The 27,651-nt window shown below is 42.1% G+C and overlaps 1 protein-coding gene across 10 annotated transcripts in view; it reads left to right on the forward strand.

Annotated features, from left to right (window-relative positions):
• The first annotated feature begins 383 nt into the window (after positions 1 to 383).
• Nrf1 (nuclear respiratory factor 1) overlaps positions 384 to 27,651 on the forward strand; it is a 109,577-nt gene continuing 82,309 nt past the window's right edge. For 3 of the 10 annotated variants that reach the window (XR_007210109.1, XM_048340205.1, XM_048340207.1), the window contains exon 1: positions 387 to 569. The gene's annotated coding sequence lies outside the window, so the exon portion shown is untranslated. Of the gene's footprint in view, positions 570 to 27,651 lie in introns of all 10 variants that reach the window. The other 7 variants (XM_048340215.1, XM_048340206.1, XM_048340209.1 and 4 more) reach the window with 4 other exon arrangements.

Raw genomic sequence — 27,651 nt, forward strand, 5'->3', positions numbered from 1 at the left:
TCAGTATCATAGGGCTGTGAAACGTGGAGGCAAGGGACGCCGCGAAGGTCGGCGAGGCTGTGACGGGCCGGGCGGCGCCGAGGCACCGGCGGGGAGCCCCTCTTGGCTCTCCGGGGCACACTCGGGAGGTCCCCATTCCCCGGCTGGCGGGCCCAAGACGGCACACTTTTTACCGGATCAGCAACCATTTTGGGCCGCGGACGCCTCTTCTCGGCGGCGTCTACGGGTGGCTAATGTAGCTCCTTTCGTAGTTCTGATTCGAGTCGAGGCGGGTGAAGCCGTAGAACTCGGGAAGGCGGCCGGGGGGGGGGGCTTACGGGGGTCCCGCCGAAAACCCCCCGCCTCAGCCAGCGGAGCCGAAACGACCACGGCATCATGGCGGCCGTCGGGCGGGGAGGCCGAGCCGTGCGTCGCGTGCGTGCCTCCTACCCCTCCCCCCCCTCCTCGGCGGCGGCGGCGGCGGCAGAGGCGGCAGCGCTCGCCATTGCCGCTGGTGGCAGGAGGCTGCGAGGAGCCGGCGCGGTCGCAGTCTCCACGGCGCAGGCCCACGGTAGCGCAGCCGCTCTGAGGTGAGTGCCCTACCGCGCAATCTCCAGCTATTTCAGCCCCGGCGCAGCCGCAACACGCCGCCCGCCCGCCGGCCGGCCGGCCCGCCCCGCAGCCGGCACCCTGCCGCCCCCGGCTCCGGGCCTGGGCCCCTGCTGGATTCGGCCCGCCTGGGGCTGGGGGCCCCGGCCCGGCCCAGTCAAACCGCCACCCCGAGGATGAGCAGGCCGCACTAGGCCCCAGGCGTCCCGACGGGCCCGAGAGGGAGGCGCTGCCCTCCCGAGAGCCCCAGGGTTCCGGCTTCTCCTGCCGCCTTTGGCTCTCGGGGCCGCGGCCTCCTCCCGCCGTGGAACCCCGGACCCGGCCTTCCCGCGGGCTTCAGAGCGGGCGGCCCAGGAGAGCGCGCCGGGCCCGGGAGTGGGAGGTGGGCGGGCAGCGCGGGACCAGAGCGGCGGCTGGGCGCTCGCCCCCTTGGCCCTTCCCGGGTCTGGTCGGCGGGCGGGCGGGCGGGCGGGCGGGAGGCGCGCTGGGGTCGGGCGGGGCGCGGGAGCCGCTGTCTTCCTGAGGGAGTGAAGGCTGCCGGTTCGGGCGACCTTCGAAGCTTCCCTCCTGCCGGGGTGGCGTGGGCTTGTTACCCAGGTAGACTGGGGGACGCTGAAATATGGCGCGTTGCCCACCTTGCAAGTTGTTAGGCGGCGACCCGGGCGGCAGTTGGAGGAGGACGGCGCTGAGTCCTTTTGTACGCAGAAATAAGGAGCGACATTGTGTTTTCTTCAGCAGCGGAGATGTGCCCGCCGAGGGGGCCTGGGTTCTTCCCGTGCCTGGGGTGGCGGTCCCCCCGGGTAGGCAGTGCGGGGTGACGCGCCCCTCCGACGGACCCGAACCTTTTCTACGGGAAAGACTGGGGGTCTGAGGGGGGGTGTCTGGTGAATGTCCGCGGCCTTTCGGGGGAGGGGGCGGGGTGACGGGACTGAAAGCTTTGCGGTCGCGTGTGATGCACTTTACTGTGCAGTGATGTGCACTGCCTCTCACCTGTTGTGTGGTGGTAACTGGTCCCAAAGTTTGTACGGTGCGTCTGACTGTAATCCACCAGGACTCGAAGTTGCTTGAAAAAAATGTTTTTAGGATCTTTATTGATATATGCTTCAACCAGCTGGAGGAGCTGTTGCCTGTTTTCCAACCTTTTCTTCACACCATTAAATTTAAAATTCTATGTATTGTTTACTTTAGAGCTAGTGTCAGTTGTGCTGAATTGTTTATGCTTTCCGCGCAAACTTCACTTATTCTCTTATAAGGGCTTAAGAAAGGTCATAAGGAAGAAGGTCGCAGGGGAGCCTGTCAGCTTGGACAGGTGCTGGGTAAGAGACTAGGGACAGCTTTTGGGCCAGAGCATCTTCTAGTCTGACAGTGGTCCTTTCCCCATTCCACTGCAGTCCTGTCTCTTAAGAATTTTTTTTTTCCCCTCTAATTGAACTGGAATAGTAAGTTACTGGATTGTTTCTCCACTCAAGGGAAGGGAGGCTCATGGAGATGAAGGGTGTGTGTGTGTGTGTGTGTGTGTGTGTGTGTGTGTGTGTGTGTGTGTGTGTTTTAATTGAATAGTATTCTGATTCGGTAGAATTTGAGAGTTCTTGACAAGTTACCCTATAAGGCAGTAAAAACGTGGCCATTTGTACCTTCATCTAGGTGTAATTTCCTTATGAGTGCAAAAAGAAACATAGTTATCACATATAGTGTATTTGCTCTTGAGTCTTGAATTGTGTGCATATTTTTTCCTGTGTCTAGGGCTTGTCCTCTCACCTCTTTATGTCTTTCCTTTCCTTTCCTTTCCTTTTCTTTCTTTCTTTTTTTTTTTCTTTCTGTGTGCTAGGAATGGAACCTAGGACCTTGTGTATGCAGACTATCCACCACTGAACTCAGGAGCTACTTTTCTTTTGATGGGAATTAGACTGTTGCTTTAAATGGCTTTGGACCCAAACAAAAACAAAGCTATCTGATTAAGAATAACTGTTTACTTAATCTTTTGGCTCACCTTATTTGAAGTCTTTTGTTTTTATCACAATCTCAGAACCAGCTTAGAGGAGGGAAATTTACTTTTTGCTTAGTAGTGAGTGGCTCATATTAGCAAAAAAACCCAAAACTTACCTCAAGTCAGTTTTCATGCAAATAGTTTTATTATGTTTTAAGGAAATTTTAATTTCTGGAGTTAGAAGGAGCTGTAACTGTAGGAGATAATGCAGGCAGGCCATTGTTTAGATATAGAAGGAGTTAAGAGAGAAAGGATTTCAGTTTTTTTCTATCTTCATGTTTATTCTGGAGTACTCAAAATAGTAGGGTTTTGTTTTATTAAAGCATAAGCATCCACTGGTAATTAGGGAACTGAAGGTGAACTTCCAGTGATTTAATAATAAATGATATACCTCAGTTGGCATTGCCTCTTTTTTGTAAATCCATCCACACTTCTAGCTTGTACGTTTTAGATGAAATAAGGATAATGGGTGATCATCTTAAGAGATATTTCTTGTTGTCTAGAATTAAATTCTTATACCTTATTTATAAGTGCTTCAGTAGATGTTGCAGAATGATAGTGATGATGAACAGTACTTACTGAAAATGAAAAATTTTTTCTTGAGTTTTTGAAAGGCCTGATTTTTTTTTGGTGGGGAGCGGTAGGGACTAGTATGAACTCTCAGTCTTAAATACACTCTCCAGGAAGTTGTATGTATGTCAGTTTCTGTTAGATGTCTTTAGACATGTCCAGCTCTTTAATAAAGCCAAAGCTGGCTTATTCATTCACTCAGAGTTGGAGAGTGAGAGGGAACTCTGTGAACTGTTGAGTTTTATAAATGTCTACTCTAACCTGGAAAGTTTAAGATGCAATCTTGCTAGGCTTGCCATCATTCTAGAACATGTTTATGTGTGGCTATGTGAGAAGCTACAGATAAATCACGTAGGGAAAACCAGTGTTACAAATAAGGACCGATCTTCTCTAAAAAGCATTTCACAAAGGGTTTTATGCTAAAGGATATTTTCTTTAATGTTTTCATATTGAGAGATAAAGCTAGTATTTTTTTCAACTCAAGCTTAACTATATATATCTTCCATTAGTGCTTAGTAAAACATGAAAAAGAAACCTATGAAGTTTCTTGTTTATTTGTTTTGTTTTTGTTGCCAATTCTGGGGCGTGGACTCAGGGTCTGAGCACTGTCCCTGGCTTCTTTTTGTTCAAGGCTAGCACTCTACCTCTTGAGCCACAGCGCCACTTCCGGCTTTTTTCTATGTATGTGTGTTGAGGAGTTGAACCCAGGGCTTCATGTGTACAAGGCGAGCACTTTTTCCACTAGGCCATAGTCCCAGCCCCCTATGAAGTTTCTTTAGAAATATATTGTCAAATCCAAAGTTTTTTGAATCTGTGGATAAATGTTAAATTTTGTTAATGTGTTGTGTATCATATTGTTCCTATTTAACCATGGTGAATTTGTGTTTTTTTTTTTTTTTGCCAGTCCTGGGCCTTGGACTCAGGGCCTGAGCACTGTCCCTGGCTTCTTTTTGCTCAAGGCTAGCACTCTGCCACTTGAGTCACAGCGCCACTTCTGGCCATTTTCTGTATATGTGGTGCTGGGGAATCGAACCCAGGGCTTCATGTATACGAGGCAAGCGCTCTTGCCACTAGGCTATATCCCCAGCCCGAATTTGTTTTTTAAGTTAGTACTTTCAGCCATAAGTTTTTGTTTTTGTTTTTCTTCCTTCAGTACTGGGGTTTGAACTCACAGCTTCTTGCTTGCTAGGCAGGTGCTCTTTTGACATCTCCAGCCCACTCATCAGCATTTTAAGATGAACAGACTGAAGAGAAATAGTAAAAGCAAGTAAAATCAATTTCAAATGTTTTTAGATTACAACATGGAGCTTTTGAAAATTTAATCCTAGAGCAACAAGAATGCTCTATTTGAAATTACAACATAATGTAGACAAATTTGGAAAATGAGTTTTTGGCAGATCAATAAAAATACATTATGTATTATATACCTTAGTGGGGAAATATATATAGGTAGATATTATTTATCAATGTATTTTTTTCTGAAGTGCAAAATTTAGAATTAGACATATGTTTTCAATCTCAGTGCTATTTAGTTATGGAAACATCACAGAGGCTTCATCATGTGGTTTTTATGCCTGAAATGTCAAAAAATATGAGCATTTATATGATACCAAGTTATAAACTTTGAACTGAAGAGCCAGACTTGTAGATTTTTTGGAGATGTCTAAGTATATTAAAAAAAAAAAGAAAACCAGTTGCAGTTGTAGCAAGTGTATCCCATTCATTATCCCTTGAGACAAATCTATTGTATCACTAATGGTATACTTTTTGAAGATAACTAAGCAGAAATGATCTTCTTTATCTCAGACTGGTAGTTTTGTTTGTCTGGTCAAAAAATGGTCATGGCACTCTATACCTGCTACCAAATGATCTTGAGGAAACCCAGAAATTACCATCCTAGTAAGGGAGGCTGTGTGTGTGTGTATTTAAATTTTATTATCAAGGTGATGTACAGAGGGGTTACAGTTACATATGTAAGGTAGTACATTTCGTCAAACTTGTTACCTCCTTATTTTTCTCCCACCTTCCTTTCCAGTCTCCCCCCCCCCACCAGTTGTACAGTTAATTTTCAACATATCATATCTTCTTGTAAGACTGTGTATATTGAAGGAGGTTGGTGGGAGAAGAAATGATGAGATCATAGGGGCAGAAAAATATTGGTATGATCACTGGGAAGTAATTTGTTTTTGTTTTCAGAGGAGCTATGAGAACTACTCTGAGTGGTCACTTTGGTGATTTAGATGTGTTTATGGTAATTGTATATATAGTTTTTTGTTTTTGTTGTTGTTTTTGTTTTTTTTTTCCAGTCCTGGGTTTGGACTCAGGGCCTGAACACCATCTCTGGCTTCTTTTTGCTCAAGGCTAGCACTCTGCCACTTGAGCCACAGCGCCACTTCTGGCCATTTTCTATATGTGTGGTGTTGGGGAATCAAACCCAGGGCTTCATGTATACTAGGCAAGCACTCTTGCCACTAGGCCATATTCCCAGCCCCATGGTAATTGTATAGTATTTAAGCTTGCTGATATTTTTTGTTACAAATGTGCAAAGTTTCCTGATAATTTAAATGGATATTAAGTTCTCTTTCAGTGGTACCTGTTAGATAAACCGTGTTGGTCCTTTTTCCCCCCTCTGGAATCTTTGTGAAGAATTAGTTTTGTATATGTACATGTTAAGATCATTAAAAAAAAAAACCCACTGTGTTTTACTGTTGGCAAGGCAGTCTTTGCTTTTTAGAACTTAAGAGTCTGTGTTGCTGCGGCTGTTGAATGCTAATGCGGTTGGGCTGGCAGCTAAACCTACAAAGAACCAGGGGAAGTGAGGAAATGTTCCCATGAAACATTGCTTAAAGCTATTTAAGAAGTGGGCTAGAAATGGGGAGCTAGGAAGCAGAGTTCCTTTGAGAAATAACATCCTTAAGTGTATTTTCTCTTTGGAGCCTGCTATTCATCGATTAGATATTGATTAAAGATATAAGATATTCTAGTATGTGTCAGGTACTAGTGTCACAGAGGCCTTGTCTGAAGGGGAGAAATATAGATGGGTCCAACTAACTGAATACTGCTTGTTGAAAGCAAAATAACATTGTATGGAACTAAGGAGGGAGGGAAAAATTTCTTCTGAGCAGGGATATGATGAAGTTGTGTGATTAGGGAAAACTTCATGAAGGAGAGATTTGAGGACCCTAATGAGTTAGTGCATGTTTTACTGGTGGGGAAAAACAGAGTAAAGGAAGATCAAAACTAGTGCAATTTGAAAAATAGCAAGTAAAATTTACTTGGAGAATAGTAGAAATTAAAGATCATAAAATTTGTAATCCATGTGCACAAGTATTAACTTTATTCTGTGGGCATTTGGAGGCCATACAGATTTGAGTTGGAAATCTACTTTGGTTTTTATTTATTATTATTATTTTGGTTTTAACTTGGGCTAGGTAGGTGCTTTACCACTTGAGCCATGTCCCTATTGTTTTTACCCTCCCCCCCCCCTTTTTTTTTGGCCAGTCCTGGGGCTTGGACTCAGGGCCTGAGCACTGTCCCTGGCTTCTTTTTGCTCAAGGCTAGCCACTTGAGCCACAGCGCCACTTCTGGCGGTTTTCTGTATATGTGGTTCTGGGGAATTGAATCCAGGGCTTCATGTATACGAGTCAAGCACTCTTGCCACTAGGCCATATCCTCAGCTATTACCCTTACTCCTTTACCCCCTTTCTCCCTCTGTCCTTTTTTCTCTTTCTCCCTCCATCTCATTCCTTGGTATTTGGTATGGGGGTTTGAGCTCAAGGCTTGCATCAACTAGTCAGACATTATACTACTGAGCAAAAACTCCTTCATTTACTATACTCTGGTTTTGAAATAGATCATATAAGAAAATTGAATTGGAGACCTTTGAGACTATTGAATTGTGATGTCAAAGGAGATGAACTCTTATGTGTGTCAGTCGTGGAGCTTGAACTGTGGGCTTAGGCGCTGTCCCTGAGCTCTTCAGCTCAAGGCTAGTACTCTACCACTTGAGCCACAGCGCCACTTCCAGAGAGTGTGTGTATGTGTAGATTATTGGAGATAAGAGTCTCACTGACTTTCCTGCCCAGGCTGGCTTCAAACTGATATCCTCAGATCTTAGCCTCCTGAGTAGCTAGGATTACAGGCGTGAGCCGCAGGTGCCCAACAAGGAGATAAATTCGTGGTTTGTTTTTTTGCTAGTCCTGGGGCTTGGGATTCAGGGCCTGAGCACTGTCCCTGGCTTCTTTTTGCTCAGGGCTAGCACTCTACCACTTGAGCCACAGCGTCACCTCTGGCCTTTTCTATATATGTGGTGCTGAGGAATCAAACCCAGGGCCTCATGTATGCGAGGCAAGCACTCTACCACTAGGCCATATTCCCAGCCCCCTAAATTCCTGAGATTACTTTCTTGGGGGCCAGTACTGGGGCTTGAACTCAGGGCCTAGGCACTGTCCCTGAGCTGCTTTTGCTCAAAGCTAGTGCTTTACCACTTAAATCACAGTGACACTTCGGCTTTTTCAGTTTATGTGATACTGAGGAATGGAACCCAGGGCTTCATGAATGCCAGGCAAGCACTCTACTACTAAGCCACATTCCCAGCCCCTTGAGAATATTTTTACTTTACAATAGTCAGATTTGAGTGACAATTGAGTACAGGTTGTTGACGATTATAATGTGGTAAATAGATGATACATCTAAGAGGGAATGCATAGGAAGAATAGAATTTGAGGAAGATAACAGGCTATAGTATAATGATCTAGGAATAGATTGGAGATCAAGGGGATATGGGATTAAGAGATTTACATTTTTCAGCACTGTCACAGGCTCATGCCTGTAATTCTAGCTACTTAAGAGGCTAAGAACTGAGGATGGAAGTTCCAACCAAGTCAGCTTGGACCGAAAATTCCCTGAGACTCTTATTAGCCTCAAAAAGCTGGAAGTGGAACTGTGGCTCCAGTGGTAAAATGCTAGCCTTGAGCACAAAAGCTCAGGGACGGTGCCCAGGTCCTGAGTTCAGGCCCCATCCCTCCCACCCCAAAAATGTCATAAAAACTGCGAAAATAACTAGGCACTGGTAGCTCATATGTCTAATCCTAGCTACTCCAGGAGGTTGGGACCTGGAGGACTGAGGTTTGAAGCCATCCCATCTCCAACCAGGAAAAAGCTGGACTAGAAGTGTGGCCAGTCCTGGGGCTTGGACTCAGGGCCTGAGCACTGTCCCTGGCTTCTTTTTGCTCAAGGCTAGCACTCTGTCACTTGAGCCACAGCACCACTTCTGGCCATTTTCTGTATATGTGGTGCTGGGGAATCGAACCCAGGGCCTCATGTATACAAGGCAAGCACTCTTGCCACTAGGCCATATCTCCAGCCCTAGTTCAGACATTTCTAGAGCATTGCTGTATACTCAGGACCTATAAACCCAGTTCAGTTGGTGACTCAAGATTAGAGCTAAGTCTAATTCTTCTCTTTCCTTCATGAGGAAGCATACACTTCAAGTGACAGGGCTGCATAAAAATTAATTGTTGGGCTTCTTTCATTTCCTTTTTTCTTAATTTTAATTTTTGTTGGTTATGGGCTTGAACCCAGGACCTGAGTTCAGCGTTGTCCCTGAGCCTCTTTGTGCTCCAGGCTAGTGCTCTACCAATTGAGCTACACTTCCACTTCTGGTTTTTTGAATGGTTAATTGGAGATAAGAGTATCATTGGGACTTTTTTGCCCTGGCCAGCTTCAAGCCTCGATCTGAGGATCTCAGCCTCCTGAGTAGCTAGGAAGGGTTACTTACGGGCATGAGCCCCTAGCACCCAGTGTCTTTAATTTCTTTTAAACTAAGGGTCTTAAAATTTAAGACTCAGATAATTCACTGTCCAATCTCTTAAAATACAAATTCCTAAAAGAATTTTCAAGTTTTATGATAGTCATGTTACATGTAAGAGTTTTTAACCCAGGATTTATAGTCTTTGGTTCAGAGATACATTTTGACTCTGTGACCTTGAATCTCTTGAAATTGTAAGAAAATTTTGTATGAATGCCTATGTGAGTTCATGGGGAAGAGTGTCAAATACCACTCTAAAGATTCTCAAGGACCTCTTGACACAGAAAAGTCAAGGGCTTTTTCAGAAATGTTAATGATTAAATCAAGTGTTGGTTGTGTTAGTTGGCTGAAGTCAGTTATCTTGAGTGGGTATCTCAGGTGAGGAATTTGGGGATTTCTTAGAGATAGAAGTAGGAGCTTCAGAGGAAGATAGATGCTCAAATAACAACTTGGGAATTTGCCAAGTTTTAGGATTATTTGTTTTCTTAATACTCCCAGAATCATACTAGGATGTGACTATTGATACAATAATACAATACAGAGACAGTAGATTTGGGGAAAGGATCACATAACTCTATAATGGTCTCCCCAGTATGGGTGTGTACCTATGTACAAATGTGAATGTGTGTATATACTTATATACACAAATGTACACACATATATACATATAATTTTGAGGGGGCAGTACGGGATTCAAACTCAGAGCTTTGTGCTTTCCTGAAAGGCAGACAATCTACCTCTTGAGCCATAGTCCCAACTCAGATCACTATTTTCTTAAAAGTAAAATAGGCTTTGAAAGAAACAAATTGGCTTATAGGTTGTGCTCATTTTAAGAATTCACTTTTAACTGGGCACTGGTGGCTCATGCCTATAATCCTAGCTGCTTAGATTGAGATCTGGAGATCACAATTCGAATCCAGCCTGGGCAATAAAGTCTGAGACTCTTATTTCCAATTAACCATCCAAAAAGCTGGAAGTGGAACAGTGAAAAAGGTAAGGGATACTGCCCAGCTCAGAATTCAAGCCCCAGTATCAGGGGAAAGAAAGTTGGGAGTTATATATATAGTTTAGAAGACTTAATTCTAAAGGGTACAAATGGTTCAGTCTACTTATGAGGGACAAATCATGATGAAACCGAAGGGTAATTTAATCCTTCTATTAAAACGATTTTTGTAACTGGGTGCTGGTTTCTTAGGTCAGTAATCCTAGCTACTCAGGAGTCTTAAGATCTGAATATTAGTTCAGAGCTAGCCCAGAAAGCTAACAGGAAAATGCATGAGACTTACCTCTAATTAACCATTAAAAGGCCAGAAGTGGAGCTGTGGCTCAAGTGGTAGAGCACTGGCTTTGAGCCAAAAAACTCAGGGTCAGCACCCATGCCTCAAGTTCGAGGACCAGCATAAAAGCCAAAACAATAACAAAGGTAAAACACTACTATTTTTGTACCTTTTAGCTAACCCATGTTTATCCCTTTGTTGCTACTACCTATGGCCACCTCTGTTAACCATATTACGTTTTATTTAATCTTGTTTTGTAGGTCTTTCTGAAACAGGATAAGTTTACACTTAGTAGAGGGTTTTTTTTATTTTTTTTTAATTGGAGCAGGGAGTACTGGGGCTTGAACTCAAGGCCTTGAACTCTTTAAAAAAATTTTTTAAGTGATCCTGGGGCGTGAACTCAGGACCTAGGCACTGTTTCTGAGCTCATTTGCTCAAAGCTTGATTGCCTACAACCTGACTTTTTGTTGGTTAATTGGAACTCTTCCTCTTCCCTCCTCCCCTTCAGTTCTGTTCTGTCCTTCAATTCAGTTCTGTCACTGAACTTTTTTCCTCAAAGCTAGTCCTTTACCATTTGAACCACAGCCCTACTTATAGCTTTTTTATTGTTTTAAAGTTAATTGGAGGTAAGAGTCTCACAGACTTTCTTGTCCAGGCTGGCTTTGAACCTAGATCCTCAGATCTCAAGAGTCTTCAGTAGCTAGAATTACAGGCATGAGCCATTGGAACCTAGTTCATCCTCCAAAGTTTAAAGATAATTTAATGTTAACACATTGCTAAGGTTCACATTTTTGAAGTCATAAGTAAAATTTAGACATTCAAACATATTACTCAGAAATATTCCATACTATAATGTACTTGATTCCCCAAATACTTTATTCTTTGAAATTTTTGACATTTTTATTTGACATTTTTATTAGCCTGTCCCTAATTTATTTTTGATTTTTTTTAAATTTTTATTTTTTGCCAGTCCTGTGGTTTGAACTCAGGGCCTGGGCACTGTCCATGAACTTCTTTTGCTCAAGACTATCACTCTACCACTTGAGCCACAGTGCCATTTCCGGCCTCTTCTGTTTATTTATGTGGTTCTGAGGAATTGAACCCAGGGCTTCATGCATGCTAGGCAAGCACTCTACCACTAAGCCACATTTCCAGCTCCTTGTCCCTAATTGTGTGTGTTGTATTTGTGTGTGTCTTGAGGATGATAGGACCCAAATTGTTACATGCTAGGCAAGTACCCTGCCTGAGTTACATCCCTAGCCTACCCACTTTTGATTGCCATGCTCTAAATGAAATCGCTAGTGCCAGTTGGCATTGCTTGTAAAGGTACTGTTGTACAAAGAATGATACAAATAAACATATACAAGAACAAAGAATAAATACATATATAGTTTGTAATTGCTTTTGTTATGGATTATCTCTTTAAAATTGACACATTGTATACAGTAGGCTACAGTGTAATATTTTGGTATACAATGTGCACTGTTCAAATAATTAGCATATCCATAAAACATTTATAATTTGTTCATGTAAGCATTAAAAACCCTCTCATAGTTATTTGGGTACCCTACTATGCTATGGAAAATAGTTTAATCCTCTTATTGACCTCTTTTTTTTTTTTTTTTTTTTTTTTTTTTTTTGGCCAGTCCTGGGCCTTGGACTCAGGGCCTGAGCACTGTCCCTGGCTTCTTCCTGCTCAAGGCTAGCACTCTGCCACTTGAGCCACAGCGCCGCTTCTGGCCGTTTTCTGTATATGTGGTGCTGGGGAATCGAACCTAGGGCCTCGTGTATCCGAGGCAGGCACTCTTGCCACTAGGCTATATCCCCAGCCCCTTATTGACCTCTTTTTTGTACCCATTGCCAACCTTGCTCTACCCCTTTTTTGCGACTACCTTTCCCAGCCTCTGGTAACCACTGTTCTGCTATACTTCTAAGAGATAAAATATTTTGGCTTCTACATAAGAGAAAATATTTTATTTAACATAATGTTCTCCAGATTATCCATGTTGCTGCAAAATAGATTATATTTGTTAAATATACATAGAAGGTTCAAAAGAACTCGTACCTTTTGTCTTTCATTTGGGAACTATTTCTTTCTTGTTTCTCTTTCGCTCTTCTCTGTCTCTCTCCTTTGTCTTTTGCTAAAAAAAAATTCTGAAATAAAAGTTTCAGTAACACATTCTCTAGATAAAAATAGTCCCTAGAGCTGGAGTTGTACCTCAAATGGTACTCAAGTGATAGCGGGCTCAAGAACAGGGAGTAGGGGTCATTCTCAGCATAGCACAAATAAACAACTAAGTAGGCTCCAAATTGAATCAGGGGGACAATGGTGCTTAGATCTGTCATCCTAGCTATTTGGGAAGCTGAGATCTGAGGATTTCGGTTTGAAAACAGCTAGGGCATGAAAGCCTGTGAGATTGTTATCTATAGTTAACTACCAAAAAGCCAGAACTGGAGTTAGGGCTCTAGCTCCAGCCTTGAGCACAAAAGCTCTAGGACAGTGCCGAGGCTCTGAGTTCAAGCTCCAGGATTGGCACAAAACAACAACAAAAAAGAATCAGCCAATGTTTGCTAAGGAGGAACATGAGTAATCTTACCTTAATATTTAATAAAAATTTAACCTGCCAGTGCTGGTGGTTCTTGCCTATATAATCCTAGCTACTCCTCTGGAGGCTGCGGTCTGAGGAGGAAAGTCTGTGAGGCTCTCATCTCCTATTATCACCAGCAAACTGGAAATGGCGCTGTGGCTCAAAGTGGTAGAACGCTAGTCTTGAGCTAAAGACCTAAGGTACAGTGCCCTGGCTGTGAGTTCAAGCCCCAATGACCAACGAAAAAAAAAGATTGCGCCCCCCGCCCAACCCAAAAAAGTATTACTGGTCCTTTATCTTGAGACCTGAGTTGTTACTGCAAATTAATTATCAGTAACAGCAATAATATAATACCACATGTTAAAATGCCTTTAAAAATCTTTAAAGAGTTTGAAAGACTTTAAATATATAAACTAAAATTTATTTTGAAAAAGTGTGTAGTCTTAATTCATCCTCAATGAAATATAGGGGTAGGAAGGAGTGTGGAACTTTGTTTTTGTTTTTGTTTTTGTTCCAGTCCTGGGGCTTGAACTCAGCCTGTATACTGTCCTTGAGCTTTTATACTCAAGTCTAGAGATCTACCAGTTGTACCTCAGTTCCCTTTTCAGCTTTTTGGAGGTTAATTGGAGATAAGAGTCTCATAGACTTTCCTGCGAGGCTGCCCTTTGAACCTGTGATCCTCAGATCTAAGTCTCCTGAATAGCTAGTATTATAGATATGAGCCACCAATTCCTGGTTTGGAACTCTTTAATTCTCAAAGTTAAGCTTCCTTAAAGTCTTATTAGATAAGCCTTGAGATGATGACTTGTTACATGGGAATAAGAACACCAGTTCAAAATGAACTTGGCCAGGCAAAGTTTACTTCTGAAGGAGGATGTACCATCAGCCAAAAATTTGGCAAGCAAGCACACAGAGCAGGCAGGCTGATCCTTTTTATCCTTAACCCAGCAGGCCCTGCCCCTCTGCTCAGATTGGCTGAGTTCAAGTTCATAGTCTGCAAAAATAAGTAATCAACACAATTACAACTAAAATGTAATCAACAAGAACCAAGCCACCTGGCCAAAGCAGGGACTTTTCAGAAAAACAGTTCTCACAAGATTGACAGAAAGGAAGCAACCCACTTTGATAGAAAAAAACCGCTTTTCTCAGTTTTTACACAGTGAAGTCTCTTAGCAGGTAGTAAGGTAGCCCAGTTCTCCTAGCTATTCATTTAACTTTTTTTCTTTTTAATTTGTTTTGTAGCCTAGGGGAGTTTGTATAAAATAGGAAGTCAGTGTAGGGTAACTAGCTCCTTACTTCCTTCAGTTTGTACCTAATGTTTTTTTTAAATCTAAGTATGTCATACATCACTAAATGAGAGACAATCTGAGAATGAGTTTTGTTTGGGCCACATAGGAATATACTTACATAAATCTTGACATAGTCTACTCATTGAGGCTATATGGTATGGTTACTGTACATACAAACCTGTGTAACATTACTGTATGAATTACTGTAAGCTGCTATATCAGTGAATAATGGCTTGCGAGTATATGTATACGTATATATATTTTAGTTGGTCATGAGGCTTGAAGTCTGGGCCTGGTGTGCTGTCTCTGAGCGTTTGTGCTCAAGGGTAGTGCTTTGCCACTTTTCTGGTGGTTAATTGGTAAAGAGTCTCACAGACTTTCCTTCCTGCCTGGGCTGGCTTCGAACTGGGATCCTCAGATCTCAGCCTCCTGAGTAGCTTGGATTACAAGCATGAATCACTGGGGCTCAGCTATACAAAATTTTAATGGTACATCTGTGGAAAGACTTTGCCATGAATGGAGCTTGCTCTAGAAGTTGTTTTGGGAGCATCATTTTTTTTTTTTTTTTTGGCCAGTCCTGGGCCTTGGACTCAGGGCCTGAGCACTGTCCCTGGCTTCTTCCTGCTCAAGGCTTGCACTCTGCCACTTGAGCCACAGCGCCGCTTCTGGCCGTTTTCTGTATATGTGGTGCTGGGGAATCGAACCCAGGGCCTCGTGTATCCGAGGCAGGCACTCTTGCCACTAGGCCATATCCCCAGCCCTGGGAGCATCATTTTAAGCTTAGTTAATGTGATAGCCTGGGACATTGCTAAACCCATGTAGACTACCTTATAAAGACAACATACACTTCAGCTACATGTAATTTTGAAAATAATTCTTCAACAAATTAATCATACCTTTCTGTAAGTTTTTAAACTTTTTTGTTTGTTGTTTTGTTTTTGCCAGTCCTGGGGCTTGGGACTCAGGGCCTGAGCACTGTCCCTGGCTTCTTTTTGCTCAAGGCTAGCACTCTGCCACTTGAGCCACAGCGCCATTTCCAGCTTTTTCTATATATGTGGTGCTGGGGAATCGAACCCAGGGCTTCATGTATATGAGGCGAACACTTTACCACTAGGTCATATTCCCAGCCCAAGTTTTTAAACTTATAGACTCTTAAAATTTTGTTTTGAGGGGCTGGGAATATGGCCTAGTGGCAAGAGTGCTTGCCTCACATACATGAAGCCATGGGTTCAATTCCCAAGCACCACATATATAGAAAACGGCCAGAAGTGGTGCTGTGGCTCAAGTGGTAGAGTGCTAGCCTTGAGCAAAGAAGCCAGGACAGTGCTCAGGCCCTGAGTTCAAGGCCCAGGACTGGCCAAAAAAGCACTTTTTTTTCTTGGTTTGAGGGGCCAGGGTACTTGTGACTCCCAACTGTAACCCTAGCTACTCAGGAGACTGAGATTCATCTTTAAGCCAGGCAGGGCAAGAAAGTCCATGAGACTTATTTCCAGTTAACCACTAAGAAGCCTGAAGTAGAGAAATGGCTCAAGTGAGTAGAGCATCGACCTTGAGCAAAAGCCAAGCATATGCCACAGGCCCTGAGTTCAATTCAAGCCCAGTTCTCTCTCTCTCTCTCTCTCTCTCTCTCTTTCTCTCTTTCTCTCTCTGACACACACACATACACACACCTAAAACTTTTTGAGTACTTACATGATAGCACAGTGGAAATTTCCACATCTGACCTTGTGATCAATCATAGTCAAAACAGCTATGCTGGGCACCACTGGCTCTTAGCTACTTGGGAGGCTGAGATCTAAGGATCATGGCTGGAAACCAGCTGGGCAGGAAGGACTATGAGACTCATCTCCAATTAATCACCCAAAAGCCAGAAATGGAGCTGTGGCTCAAGTAGTAGAGCACTAGCCTTGAGCAGGAAAGCTCAGGGGTGGCGCCCAGGCCCAGAGTTCCAACCCAGAACTGGCCAAAAACAAAAAGCGAAACCCCCCAAAACCAGGCACCCAGATTCTTCAGGAGCAGAAAGAGTACTACCAAGGAGGGAGTAGTGGAAAGCCCACCAACAACCTGGCCTCCACTGGATAAAGTTGACTCACCTGCCCAGTCCCCATTATGCCTTTATACTTGTATGTATTCAGCATGCTAGAGGTACAAACTGTGTATATATGGAGTACTTTAAGAATATGCATTACATGTATTTATACTTACATGTAAACTATCATATAATCTGTAGCACTATACAATTAGAAAACATTTAATTTGGAAAAGCTCCTGACCAGTTGAAAAATTCCTGTTAACCACCTTTGCTATTTCTTTTTCTTTTTTCTGGTGGGTTGTGGAGCTTAAACTCTGGGCCTTGGCACTGTCCCTGAGCTCTTCAGCTGAAGGCTAGAGCTCTCCCACTTGAGACACGTCGCCACTTGTGGTTTTCTGATGGTTAATTGGAGATTAATTGGAGTCTCACGGACTTTCCTGCTCGGGATGGCTTTGAACCTCGATCCTCCCGTCTCAACCTCCTGAGTAGCTGGGATTACAGGCATGAGCTACTGGTGCCTGACAGGTGAATGCTTTTAAAAAGCACATTACTTGCCAGATGTGAAGGGAGACTAATACATCAGGATTATGAGGCTAGCTTGGGCTATATAATGAGATCTGGACTTAAAAAAATTTGTATCACTCAGGTAATGTAAAGAAATGCTTGTTTGTCCTGTGGTAAGAATGCTGTCCTTACAAGCAAGTAAAGTTGACAGAGTTGGTAGTTCTTATATAAATAACGCCAGCTGTTTGTACTTTGCTTGTTGTCTGCTTTCTATTTTGTTTCTCTCTCTCTTGGTTATTCTTATATACTTCTTACTGATTTGGGTTGGGTGTACAAATTTAAAAGGCAAGACGTTGATCTAAAGTCCCTTCACAAGGTCTCTTGGCCATGTTACTACTACTACTGAGACTGCAACATTGGGTACAGTGTTGTTGGATGATTTGTTTCACTCTGTATATAAGCCTCAGAGATAGAAATAGTGGAATACTCAATGAAACATGCCTTATAACTTGTTAATAATAGGAAAATGACAACATTTTAAGACTATGATAGTACAAGAGTTTATCTTTTCCTACATTTCTCTTGGTTACACTTTTCAAAAAGGATCAAGTTTTTATTTAAGGCTAGTTTTGTACTATTTTGTACTTCAGTGTGTATACATTTGTGTATACCTCTAATTCCAGCAGCATTATGTATTAACAGATTATATTTTCCTAGTAGGTGAAGGGCAAGGATTGTATAAAGTCCTAATCTGGTTTAAGTACCAGATGTTCTGAACTAGTCTTTCAGTTATATACCTGTATAACCCATGGTCCATAGTATCCTGGGGCACAGTAGGTGGGTTTTGTTGTTGTTGTTTTTGGCTAGTCCTAGGGCTTGAACTCTGGGCCTGGGCACTGTTTTTGAGCTTCTTTTGCTCAAGGCTAGCACTCTACCACTTGAACCCCACCACTTCCCACCTTTTCTGTTTATATGGTACTGAGGAATGGAACCCAGGGCTTAATGCATGCTAGGCAACACTGCCACTAAGCCACATTCCCAGCTGGGTGGTTGGTTTTTGTTGTTTGTTATTTTGCTTTCTTTGTGCAGGCTACTTGGAGCCAGGACAAATACAAGATTCAAATCACCAGTGCCCCCTAGAGGTTGTCTAAGGCTTTCCATGAATACATCTAGCCATAGCTCTCTTCACACTTAACAGGATGATCTTCTTGCCAGGATCCTGCTCTACTTACCTGTGTGTGTGCGCTCTCTCTCTCTCTCTTTCTCTTTCTCATCAGTCGTGGGCTTTGAAGCCTGGGCGCTCTTCTTGAGCTTTTCAGTTTGAGGATAGAGCTCTACCACTTGAGCCATGCCACTTCCAGTTTTCTGGTTGTTAATTGGAGATAGGAGTCTCAGGGACTTTCCTGCCTAGGCTGGCTTTGAACCATGATCCTCAGATCTCAGCCTCAGCCTCCTGAGTAGCTAGGAGTACAGGTGTGACCCACTGGCACCTGGCTTGCTTCTCTCTCTCTCTCTCTCTCTCTCTCTCTCTCTCTCTCTCTCTCTCTCTCTCTCTCTCTCTCTCTCTCTCTCTCAATGTTGGTTATGGGGCTTGAACTCAGGGCCTATGTGCTGTCCCTGAGTTCTTTTGCTCAAAGCTAGTGCTCCACTTCTGGTTTTTGAGTGGTTAGTTGGAGATAAAAAGTCATCTCATGGGGACTTTTCTGCCCAGGCTGGTTTCAAATGTGATCCTAAGATCTTAGCCTACTGAGTAGCTAGGATTACCTCACTGTTGGTTCACTCACTTTTTTTCAATAGTATACTCTTGAGGGGTATGTGATAGATGTTATTTTTTCTGATTGCTTCTGCTTCCTTTCCTTTACTACACATCATTCCTGCAGTAAGTGTCAAGCCACAGATGTACACAACCCTTTTCTTTTAGGCAATAGCTCTAATTTAATGTCCCCTTTAATAGCTGAAATTATTTTCTTAAGAATTAAATCTTGGCAGCCAGAATTAGACGTGACACTTTTATTCCAGCATGTTACTGCTGGTGAAATAGACAGTTGACTTGTTTTGACCCAAGTGAGCTTAGTTTTGAGAGACTAGGAAGGTGGGTGACGAGCAGCTTTTGGTGGCTTGACAGGCAGCTGCAGGATGCTCATTGTGGCCAGGACCAAGTGGCTGTGGGAAAGTGTATATGGCAAATTACATTTGATGGCCTCTTTTCCCTTCTGTTTTTGAGAATTTTATCAGAGATTACATTAAGAAAATGGTAATTGAAAAGAATATTTTATAGGATTTTTTTAATAGAAAAAATTTCTTGGTGGGGGGAAGGTAGGAGAAAATGAGGGAGGAGGTAACAAGTTTGATAAGAAATGTACTTACTGTCTTATGTATGAAACTATAACCCCTCTGTACATCACTTTAACAATAAATTAATTAATTAAAACAATTCTCTCCCTTGTTCAGTGAACTGTACTTTTAGAAAACAAGTGTTTATTCTAAATGGATGCAACATTAGTAATCATGGAAAAATTGTCTTTTTTTTATTAACAGGAAACATTGTATACATGCTAACCCATCAGAAACCTGTACCTTTTTAAGTTTAGGGATACCTATTATAGGTTAAACAGATTTTTAAGGTGAAGTCATTTTAGTTTTAAATGTAATCACTTTCTAATTTTATTTCTTTCAGTCTTTTACTTTGTACTCCTAGATAAGGATTTTTCTAACTGGCTTATTTTAGTGAATTACAAAGTAAGCATGGAGATTTGGATTTTTGATAGACTCAGTTCAAACGGATCTGTGATACTTTTTAAAATTTATTTTTTGCCAGGCCTGGGGCTTGAACTCAGGGCCTGAGCACTGTCCCTGGCTCAAGGTTAGCACTCTACCATTTGAGCCCCATGCCACTTCTGTTTTTTTCTATATATGTGGTACTGAGGAATCGAACCCAGGGCTGCATGTATATGAGGCAAGCACTCTACCACTAAGCCATATTTCCAGCCCCTTGTGATACTTTTTGAAGTGTTTATGTGCAGGGGCCATTTTAATTTTATGTCATTTAGAAAGGCATTTTTTGTTACTATTTTTATATAACAAAGTATTTTGTTAATATTGTCTTAAGATACATTTCATATATGTATGTTGTCTAGGTAATTTAGTAAATTCTAATCTCTTTATTCAGTAAATCATTTTGTGGGATTATTTTGAGCCTTGAGCAGTTCTGAGTGTTGAGGATAAAGGACTAAGTAAAACAAAATCTTTGCTCTCTTGCTTTATTCCTGTTAGAAAGAACATAAATAAATGAACAGATATACAGGGTATCATGAGTGCCACAGGGTAATAGATGTCAGCTAAGATTGTTTTTACACTTAAGATTAAGTACTTAGGTTGCAAGTAGAAACGTGGGCTGAATGTATTAATGGACTTTTGATTGACTACTGTTGTTTAGTGTGTAATTTGAATGATTTTTTTATGTTCATTGTCTGCTTTCATACTACTTGGATTTATAACTTTAGTGGTTTCATTTATTACTATATAAAGTAATACTACATTTTTACATGTACATTTTTACATCTAGGCATTTTTACTTTGTGTGTGTTGATATTGTGGTTTGAACTTGGTGTTACATGATAGACAAGCACGCTACCACTTGAGCCACACATTTTTCACTTAAGTAGAATAGCATTATAACCAAGATTGGGCCATATGAAATTGCTGACACTTTTTTTAGATCTACAAAACAATTTAATATTGTTTATTCTAATACTGTGTTTTACCAGCTTATAAAAAAATAAAATAAAGGGGCTAGGGAATATGGCCTAGTGGCAAGAGTGCTTGCCTCGTATACATGAGGCCCTGGGTTCAATTCCCCAGCACCACATATACAGAAAATGGCCAGAAGTGGTGCTGTGGCTCAAGTGACAGAGTGCTAGCCTTGAGCAAAAAGAAGCCAGGGACAGTGCTCAGGCCCTGAGTCCAAGCCCCAGGACTGGCCAAAATAAATAAATAAAATAAAATAAGGGCTGGGTACCAGTGGCTCATGCTTGTAATCCTAGTCACTCAGGACATTGAGATCTGAGAATTGAGGTTCAAAGTCAGTCTCGGTAGGAAAGTCTCTAAGACTCATGTAATTACCTACCTACCCCAAAAGCTGGAAGTGTTAGAGCACTAGATGAGTGGATCCAAAAAATACCTATTACACAATGGAATTTTACACAGCCATTAAAAAGAATGATGTGGCATTTGCAGGGAAATGGATGGATCTTGAACAAAACAAGTGTGGTAAGCCAAGCTCAGAGACATAAACAGTGCATGTTTTCTCATATGCAGAAGCTAAGCTAGATCTAAAATACACAGGACTCTAGGCATCCACACAGAGAGACCAAAGGAAGATACTCTTAGGAGAGGCACACAAAGGTGCAATGCCTATGTGCATTTGATCGTGTAAAATATTTATGGAAATGGGGGCTGGGAATATGGCCTAGTGGCAAGAGTGCTTGCCTCCTACACATGAAGCTCTCAGTTCAATTCCCCAGCACCACATACATGGAAAACGGCCAGAAGGGGGGCTGTGGCTCAGGTGGCAGAGTGCTAGCCTTGAGCGGGAAGAAGCCAGGGAAGGTGCTCAGGCCCTGAGTCCAAGGCCCAGGACTGGCCAAAAAAAAAAAAAATTTATGGAAATGAACTGTAGGAAATAGAAACAAGATAATTTTTTCTTTGTTGCTGTTTTTTGTTTATTTGTTTTTGCCAGTTCTGGGGCTTGAACTCAGGACCTGGGCACTGTATCTGAGCTTCATTTGCTCAAGGCTGGCACTCTACCACTTGAGCCATAGTGCCATTTCCGGCTTTTTGTTTATGTGGTACTGAGGAATTGAACCCAGGGCTTCGTGCATGGTAGGCAAGCACTCTACCACTAAGCCACATTCCCAGCCCCTTTGTTGCTGGTTTTGTTTTCTTTTTGTCTTGTTCATTTATCTGTCTTTGGGAGGGCAACGGGGAGCACAGAACTGGAAGGAAAAATGGTAAACCAATGCAACAGTGGTATCTACTAGACATTATATTGAAAATGAACTATACAACTTGTGGTTGGGGATGGAGAGAAAAACGGGGAGAGTGAAGGAAGAAGTGACATCCAAAAAGAAATATACTGTACGCTACCTGACTTACATAACTGTAACCCTTCTACATTACCTATGCAATAACAATAAAAAAAATTAAAAATGAGGGCTGGGAATCTGGTTTAGTGGTAGAGTGCTTGCCTGTGTGCATGAAGCCCTACATTTGATTCCTCAGGACCACATACACAGAAAAGCTGGAAGTGGAGCTGTGGCTCAAGTGGTAGAATGCTAGCCTTGAGCAAAAGAAGCTCAGGGACAGTGCTCAGGCCCTGAGTTCAAGCCCCAGGACTGGCAAAAAAAATTTAAAATGAACAGCAAACAAAGAAACAACAACAACAACCAAAACAAAACAACAACCAAAAACCCCCCCCCCAAAACTCAGGGACAATGCCCAGGCCCTGAGTTCAAGCCTCAGGACAGGCACTAGAAGAAATAAAATATAAACATGGTTAGGTGCTAGATTACATGTCTATAACCTTAGTTACTCAGGAGCCTGAGATCTGAGTGAGGATCACAGTTCGAAGTCAGCCCTGGCAAAAAGTCTATGAGACTCTTCTCTCCGATTAACCACCAAAAAGCTGGACGTGGAATTGTAGCTCAAGTGGTAGAGCACTAGCCTTGAGCACAAAAGCTCAAGGGACAGTGCCTAGGTCCTGAGTTCAAGCCCTAGAACTGGCAATAAATAACAAATAAAATATGAAAATTTCTTTTTTTTTTTGACCAGTCCTGGGCCTTGGACTCAGGGCCTAAGCACTGTCCCTGGCTTCTTCCCGCTCAAGGCTAGCACTCTGCCACTTGAGCCACAGCGCTGCTTCTGGCCGTTTTCTGTATATGTGGTGCTGGTGAATCGAACCTAGGGCCTCGGGTATACCGAGGCAGGCACTCTTGCCACTAGGCTATATCCCCAGCCCTGAAAATTTCTTATTAAGTGTGAAGCACCATGTCTGTTGCCAAGATGTGAATTCTATTCCTGCCATTCCATTTGCCCTCGATCAATTACTTAACCTCTTGCATGTCAGTAAGAATGCCTCATAGAGTTGCCAAGATTATGTGATTGTATGTAGAAAAGTGCCTAGTACATAGTATGGATAGTAAGGGCTCAGTAAATGTTAGCTGTGAATGCTTTGAAAGACACGCATGATCATTGTTTAACATGAAATGAACATTCATTTTATTAAGCAACAATAAATCTCATTTTAACTAATTAAAAAAAAAGGAAACATTCATTTGAGCTTCCCCAAGTTTACATGACTCTTAAATTCTAGCACTTTTTTCTGCTTAAACTACAGCTATCTCTTAAAAGAAGGGAAAGAGGAAGGAGAGGACAATTTTTATAGTATTTTACACAGTAAGTACATTGTGTGTGTGTGTGCGCGCGCGTCCAACACTAGGGCTTGAACTCAGATCTTTGTGCTCTCACTTGGCTTTTTTTTGTCACCGCTGGCACTGTACCACTTGAGTCACACCTCCACTTCTGACTTTTTGCTGGCCATTTGGTTTGTTTGGTTTTGTTTTTTTGCCAGTTCTGGGGCTTGAACTCAGGGCCTGAGCACTGTCCCTGGCTTCTTTTTGCTCAAGGCTAGCACTCTGCCACTTGAGCCACAGCGCTACTTCTGGCTTTTTTTCTATATATGTGGTGCTGAGGAATTAAACCCAGGGCCTCATGTATAGGAGATGAGCACTTTACCACTAGGCCATATTCCCAGCTCTTGCTGGCCATTTGGAAAGAAGAGTTTCCCAGATTTTTCAGCCCAGGCAGACTGAACCAAATTCTCAGATCTCCTTGAAGAGCCTAGGTTGTTCTGGCAAGGGTCTGTCTTCAAAATAAAAATCTTGCCAAATATGGTGGCTATATGTGAAATCCTAACATGCAGGAGGATCGCCTCCACTTGTGGCTTTTTGCTGGTTAGTTGGAGAAACAATCCAAGTTGTCTGACAGCTTGGTCTCAAACTGCTATTTCCAGATCTCAGCCTCCGGAGAGTATAAGTCCCACTAGCATCCAGCTATAGAGAATGTTGTGTAAACATTTTTAAATGATGTAAAAAACGTTAATAACACGGAGAATTTTACATTATATTGAATGAAAAAAATAAACGGGAAGCACTGGCTTTGGTTTAAAACAACAAAACTAGACAAGAAGCCAGGAGGGATATGATTAAAAGTATATGCACCAAGTTGTTAACTTAGTAACAGCTTCTCTGGTGGTTTTCAAGTTTCAAGTAGAAGTTTTGAGTTTCTTTTTTGCCCCTCTTGGGGCAGAAACTTGGAACCAGGGCATCCTGAGCATTTTTGCTCAAGGCTAGTGCTCTACCCCTAGAGCCACAGCTCCACTAACGTTTTATTCATTGGTTAATTGTAGATAGAGTCTCAATGACTTTGCTTACCAGGATGGCTTTGAACCTTCTGAGTAGCTAGGATTATAGGTATGAGCTACTGGCACCCAGTTGAGGTTTTTCCTTCCTTCCTTCCTTCCTTCCTTCCTTCCTTCCTTCCTTCCTTCCTTCCTTCCTTCCTTCCTTCCTTCCTTCCTTCCCTCCTTCCCTCCCTTCCTCCCTCCCTCCCTCCCTCCCTCCCTCCCTCCCTCCCTCCCTCCCTCCCTCCCTCCCTCCCTTTTCTGTTGGTTATGGGGCTTGAACTCTGGGCCTGGGCACTATCCCTGAGCTCTTTAGCTCAAGGCTAGTGCTCTACCACTTGAGCCACAGCACCACTTCCTCTTTTCTTTTTTTATACTTACATTTTCTCAGTTACTCAAAATGAATATGTTCTACTTCTCTAAGAATACATTTTTGTAACTAAAGATGAGATTACTAGTCATAGTTGTTATTTTTTAAATCCTCATGCTAATATAAAGCACCTGGTAAGGATGAAAAAAATGAGTTGCAAAGATTTCCTAGATCTGTGACATTGATATTTACATTTTCTTAATTTTGCACAGAAGTAAGTCCTTTGGTTCTGTTATCTCAGAAAAACAAAATTATGTAGGGTGTGATAATGGATAGCTATATTATTAACACTTGGGAGGCTAAGGCAAGAGGATCAAGAGTTTGAGGCCACTGAGCTGCATATTCTAAGTTTGAGCCCATCCTGGACTATATAGCAAGAATTTCTATTTCAGAAAACCAAAAGAAAGGAAAAAACATGCATCAAACCCCCTCAGAAGTTAAGACACATCTTTCACTGAAAATTGGTTGTGTAGTGACAGATCCAGCAGAAATGAGGCCTGCCACAGAAACAGCCAGGCAACAATGCTGTGTTTCACAGTATGCAGGAGCTGAATAAAGTGTCCTTTGTGCTAGCCAAAGACTGAGGGGCGGGACTTGTGGCAATTTATGTTATTTCTTCTTAATGGAAATTGAGGCAGCCTCTAATCCTGCTATCAAATGACAACTACTTATTTGATTTTTGGTAATTTAGGAGCAGGTGTGGACAGATGATTAGTCTGCCAAAAAAAAAAAAAAAAAAAAAAAGGCCAGGCCAGCTGCATTTTGACCCAACCATCAAGTGGTTGTGCAACAAACTAACCATGTTCTAAAACAAGTATAGCTTTAGCAACTCACCTTCCTTTAATTGATATTTGTAGAGTCTCATAAGCACCTAAATGTGTATTTTCTAAAACTTTTTATTATCATCACTAATATTTATCAGGCACTAATATTTACCAAGACATTGGTGGTAAACCTTAATGTGGTACTCAGCGTGGATCAAGTACCTTCCTCTTTCACAGGTGGGTCAGCCTAAGCCTTATTTTTTATCAGATTAAGTTGAAGCAACAGCTGTTCAGAGACAACTGAGTGTTGTTCCTTTAGTCCCATACTCCCCATATATTTGCCATCTGGGTGTTCATTGTTGCCCTTTTGCCATGCTATGTGCTTTCATAAACCATTGCCTCTGCTGGCAATGTCTTTTATTCTGGATCCTCAAGAGTTTTTGTTTTGTTTTGGTCAGTTGTAGGGCTTGAACTTAGGGCCTGGGCACTGTCCCTGAGCTTTTTTCACTCTACTACCACTTTGAGCCACAGCACCACTTACAGTTTTCTGGTAGTTAGAGATAAGAGTCTCATGGACTTTCCTGACCAGGTTGGCTTTGAACCTCATATCTCAGTTAAGATTAGCTAGATCTGTAGCTATAGGCATGAGCCACCAGCACCCAGCTGAGGAGTGTTTGTTTTTGTTTTTGTTTTAAAAGATGGCAAAGCCTACTGATTTATTAATTCAGCATTTCAACATGCAGGATTATTTTTTTAAAGGTCTTGCAACCCAGTGGCTTAAGAATTTTGTAGGGAGTTGAGTAGGTAGGGTGTCCAAAGAATAAACGAGAGCTTTACTTTTGATTCTGTACATCTGTGGGTGGGGAGAGACACTCATAGCCTTTTTTCTGTCTCTGAAATATTGAATTAATGTAACAGACAATTTGGCCTGATGTTTTAATAGGAACATTTCTTATAAATCATTTAAACAGTGATATATAATGATCTATGATTAGAAGGAAGTTATTTGAAAACTTAAAGACAATGTTTACCACAAACCACATTAAATCAAATCGAAGCCACAAGAGTTGACATTTTAAAATATTTGATGAGGTAGTGTCCACTATTATTTTGTGATGCTCCAAATGGAAACCTGGGCATCTTGTTGCTTGCATTACATTTTTCCTTTGGTTTTGGCACCCTCTAGTGTTTGAATTTTGATTAGTAATACCACCATGAAATGGTCTGTTTTGATTGGAGTAAGAAAAATAACCAAATGTTTTAGAAAGCTATGTTGTCATCCTTAGGAAATATGTCTAGCTTTTACCATCCTTGAAAGTATTTATTACTCAATAAAAGATCAAGAACCATGCACTGGTGGCTCACACCTATAAATTTTACCTACTCTAGGAGGCTGAGATCTGAGGATCACACAGGCAGAAAAATCTGTGAGATTTTTGCTTCAATGAACTACTCAGAAGGAACTGATGTTGTGGCTCAAGTGGTAGAACATTGGCCCTAAGCAAAACAAGGTCAAGGACAGCACCATGTCCTGAGTTAAAGCCCCAGCACCAGCATCATTAAACATATAAACAAACAAACAAAAAAGATCAAGAACTCTCTGACAGAAAGGTCTTTGTATGGCCAAACTTCTAGTGTGATATGTAAACATTTCTTCCAGTATATTTTAAAAAAAGGCCACTTATGTAACTTTTGACACTTCTGTGTTGCACATGTCCTTATATGTGAAATTATATGACAGTTCACACTTTTCACTAGATACTGTGCCCAATTTTAAGCCTGTAAAGAAAACATAGGAGGGCTGGGAATATGGCCTAGTGGTAAAGTGCTCTTACCTCGTACATATGAAGCTCTGGGTTCGATTCCTCAGCACCACATACATAGAAAAAGCCAGAAGTGGCACTGTGGCTCAAGTGGCAGAGTACTAGCCTTGAGCAAAAAGAAGCCAGGGACAGTGCTCAGGCCCTGAATTCAAGCCCCACGACTGGCAAAAAACAAAACAAAGCATAGGAATTTCAGCTTACTTAAATTTCTTCTGCTGGAATAAACATTCTTCACAAAAAATGGCTAGATGAATCTATTTCACAAATAGCAACTCATTTTGTTTTCACAATAATTCTATGAAATTGATCTGTTATGCTCTCCTCCACTGACATATAACCAAATTAAGGCAGAGATACCAAATGAAAATTGTGTGAAATGGCAACAGCTGTTGGAGAAGGTATTCAAACCCAGTACTGTGCACTCTGCCTACTGTAGCAATGAGGATATGTGTTGAAGCAGATATGAGAAGAATGTACAGGAGACTGTTTGGTTTGTTTGTTTGTTTGTTTTTTGGCCAGTCCTGGGGTTTGGACTCAGTCAGGGCCTGAGCACTGTCCCTGGCTTCTTTTTGCTCAAGGCTAGCACTCTGC

This window comes from Perognathus longimembris, chromosome 2 (genome assembly GCF_023159225.1).
Source record: "Perognathus longimembris pacificus isolate PPM17 chromosome 2, ASM2315922v1, whole genome shotgun sequence".
Classification (NCBI taxonomy): Eukaryota; Metazoa; Chordata; class Mammalia; order Rodentia; family Heteromyidae; genus Perognathus; species Perognathus longimembris.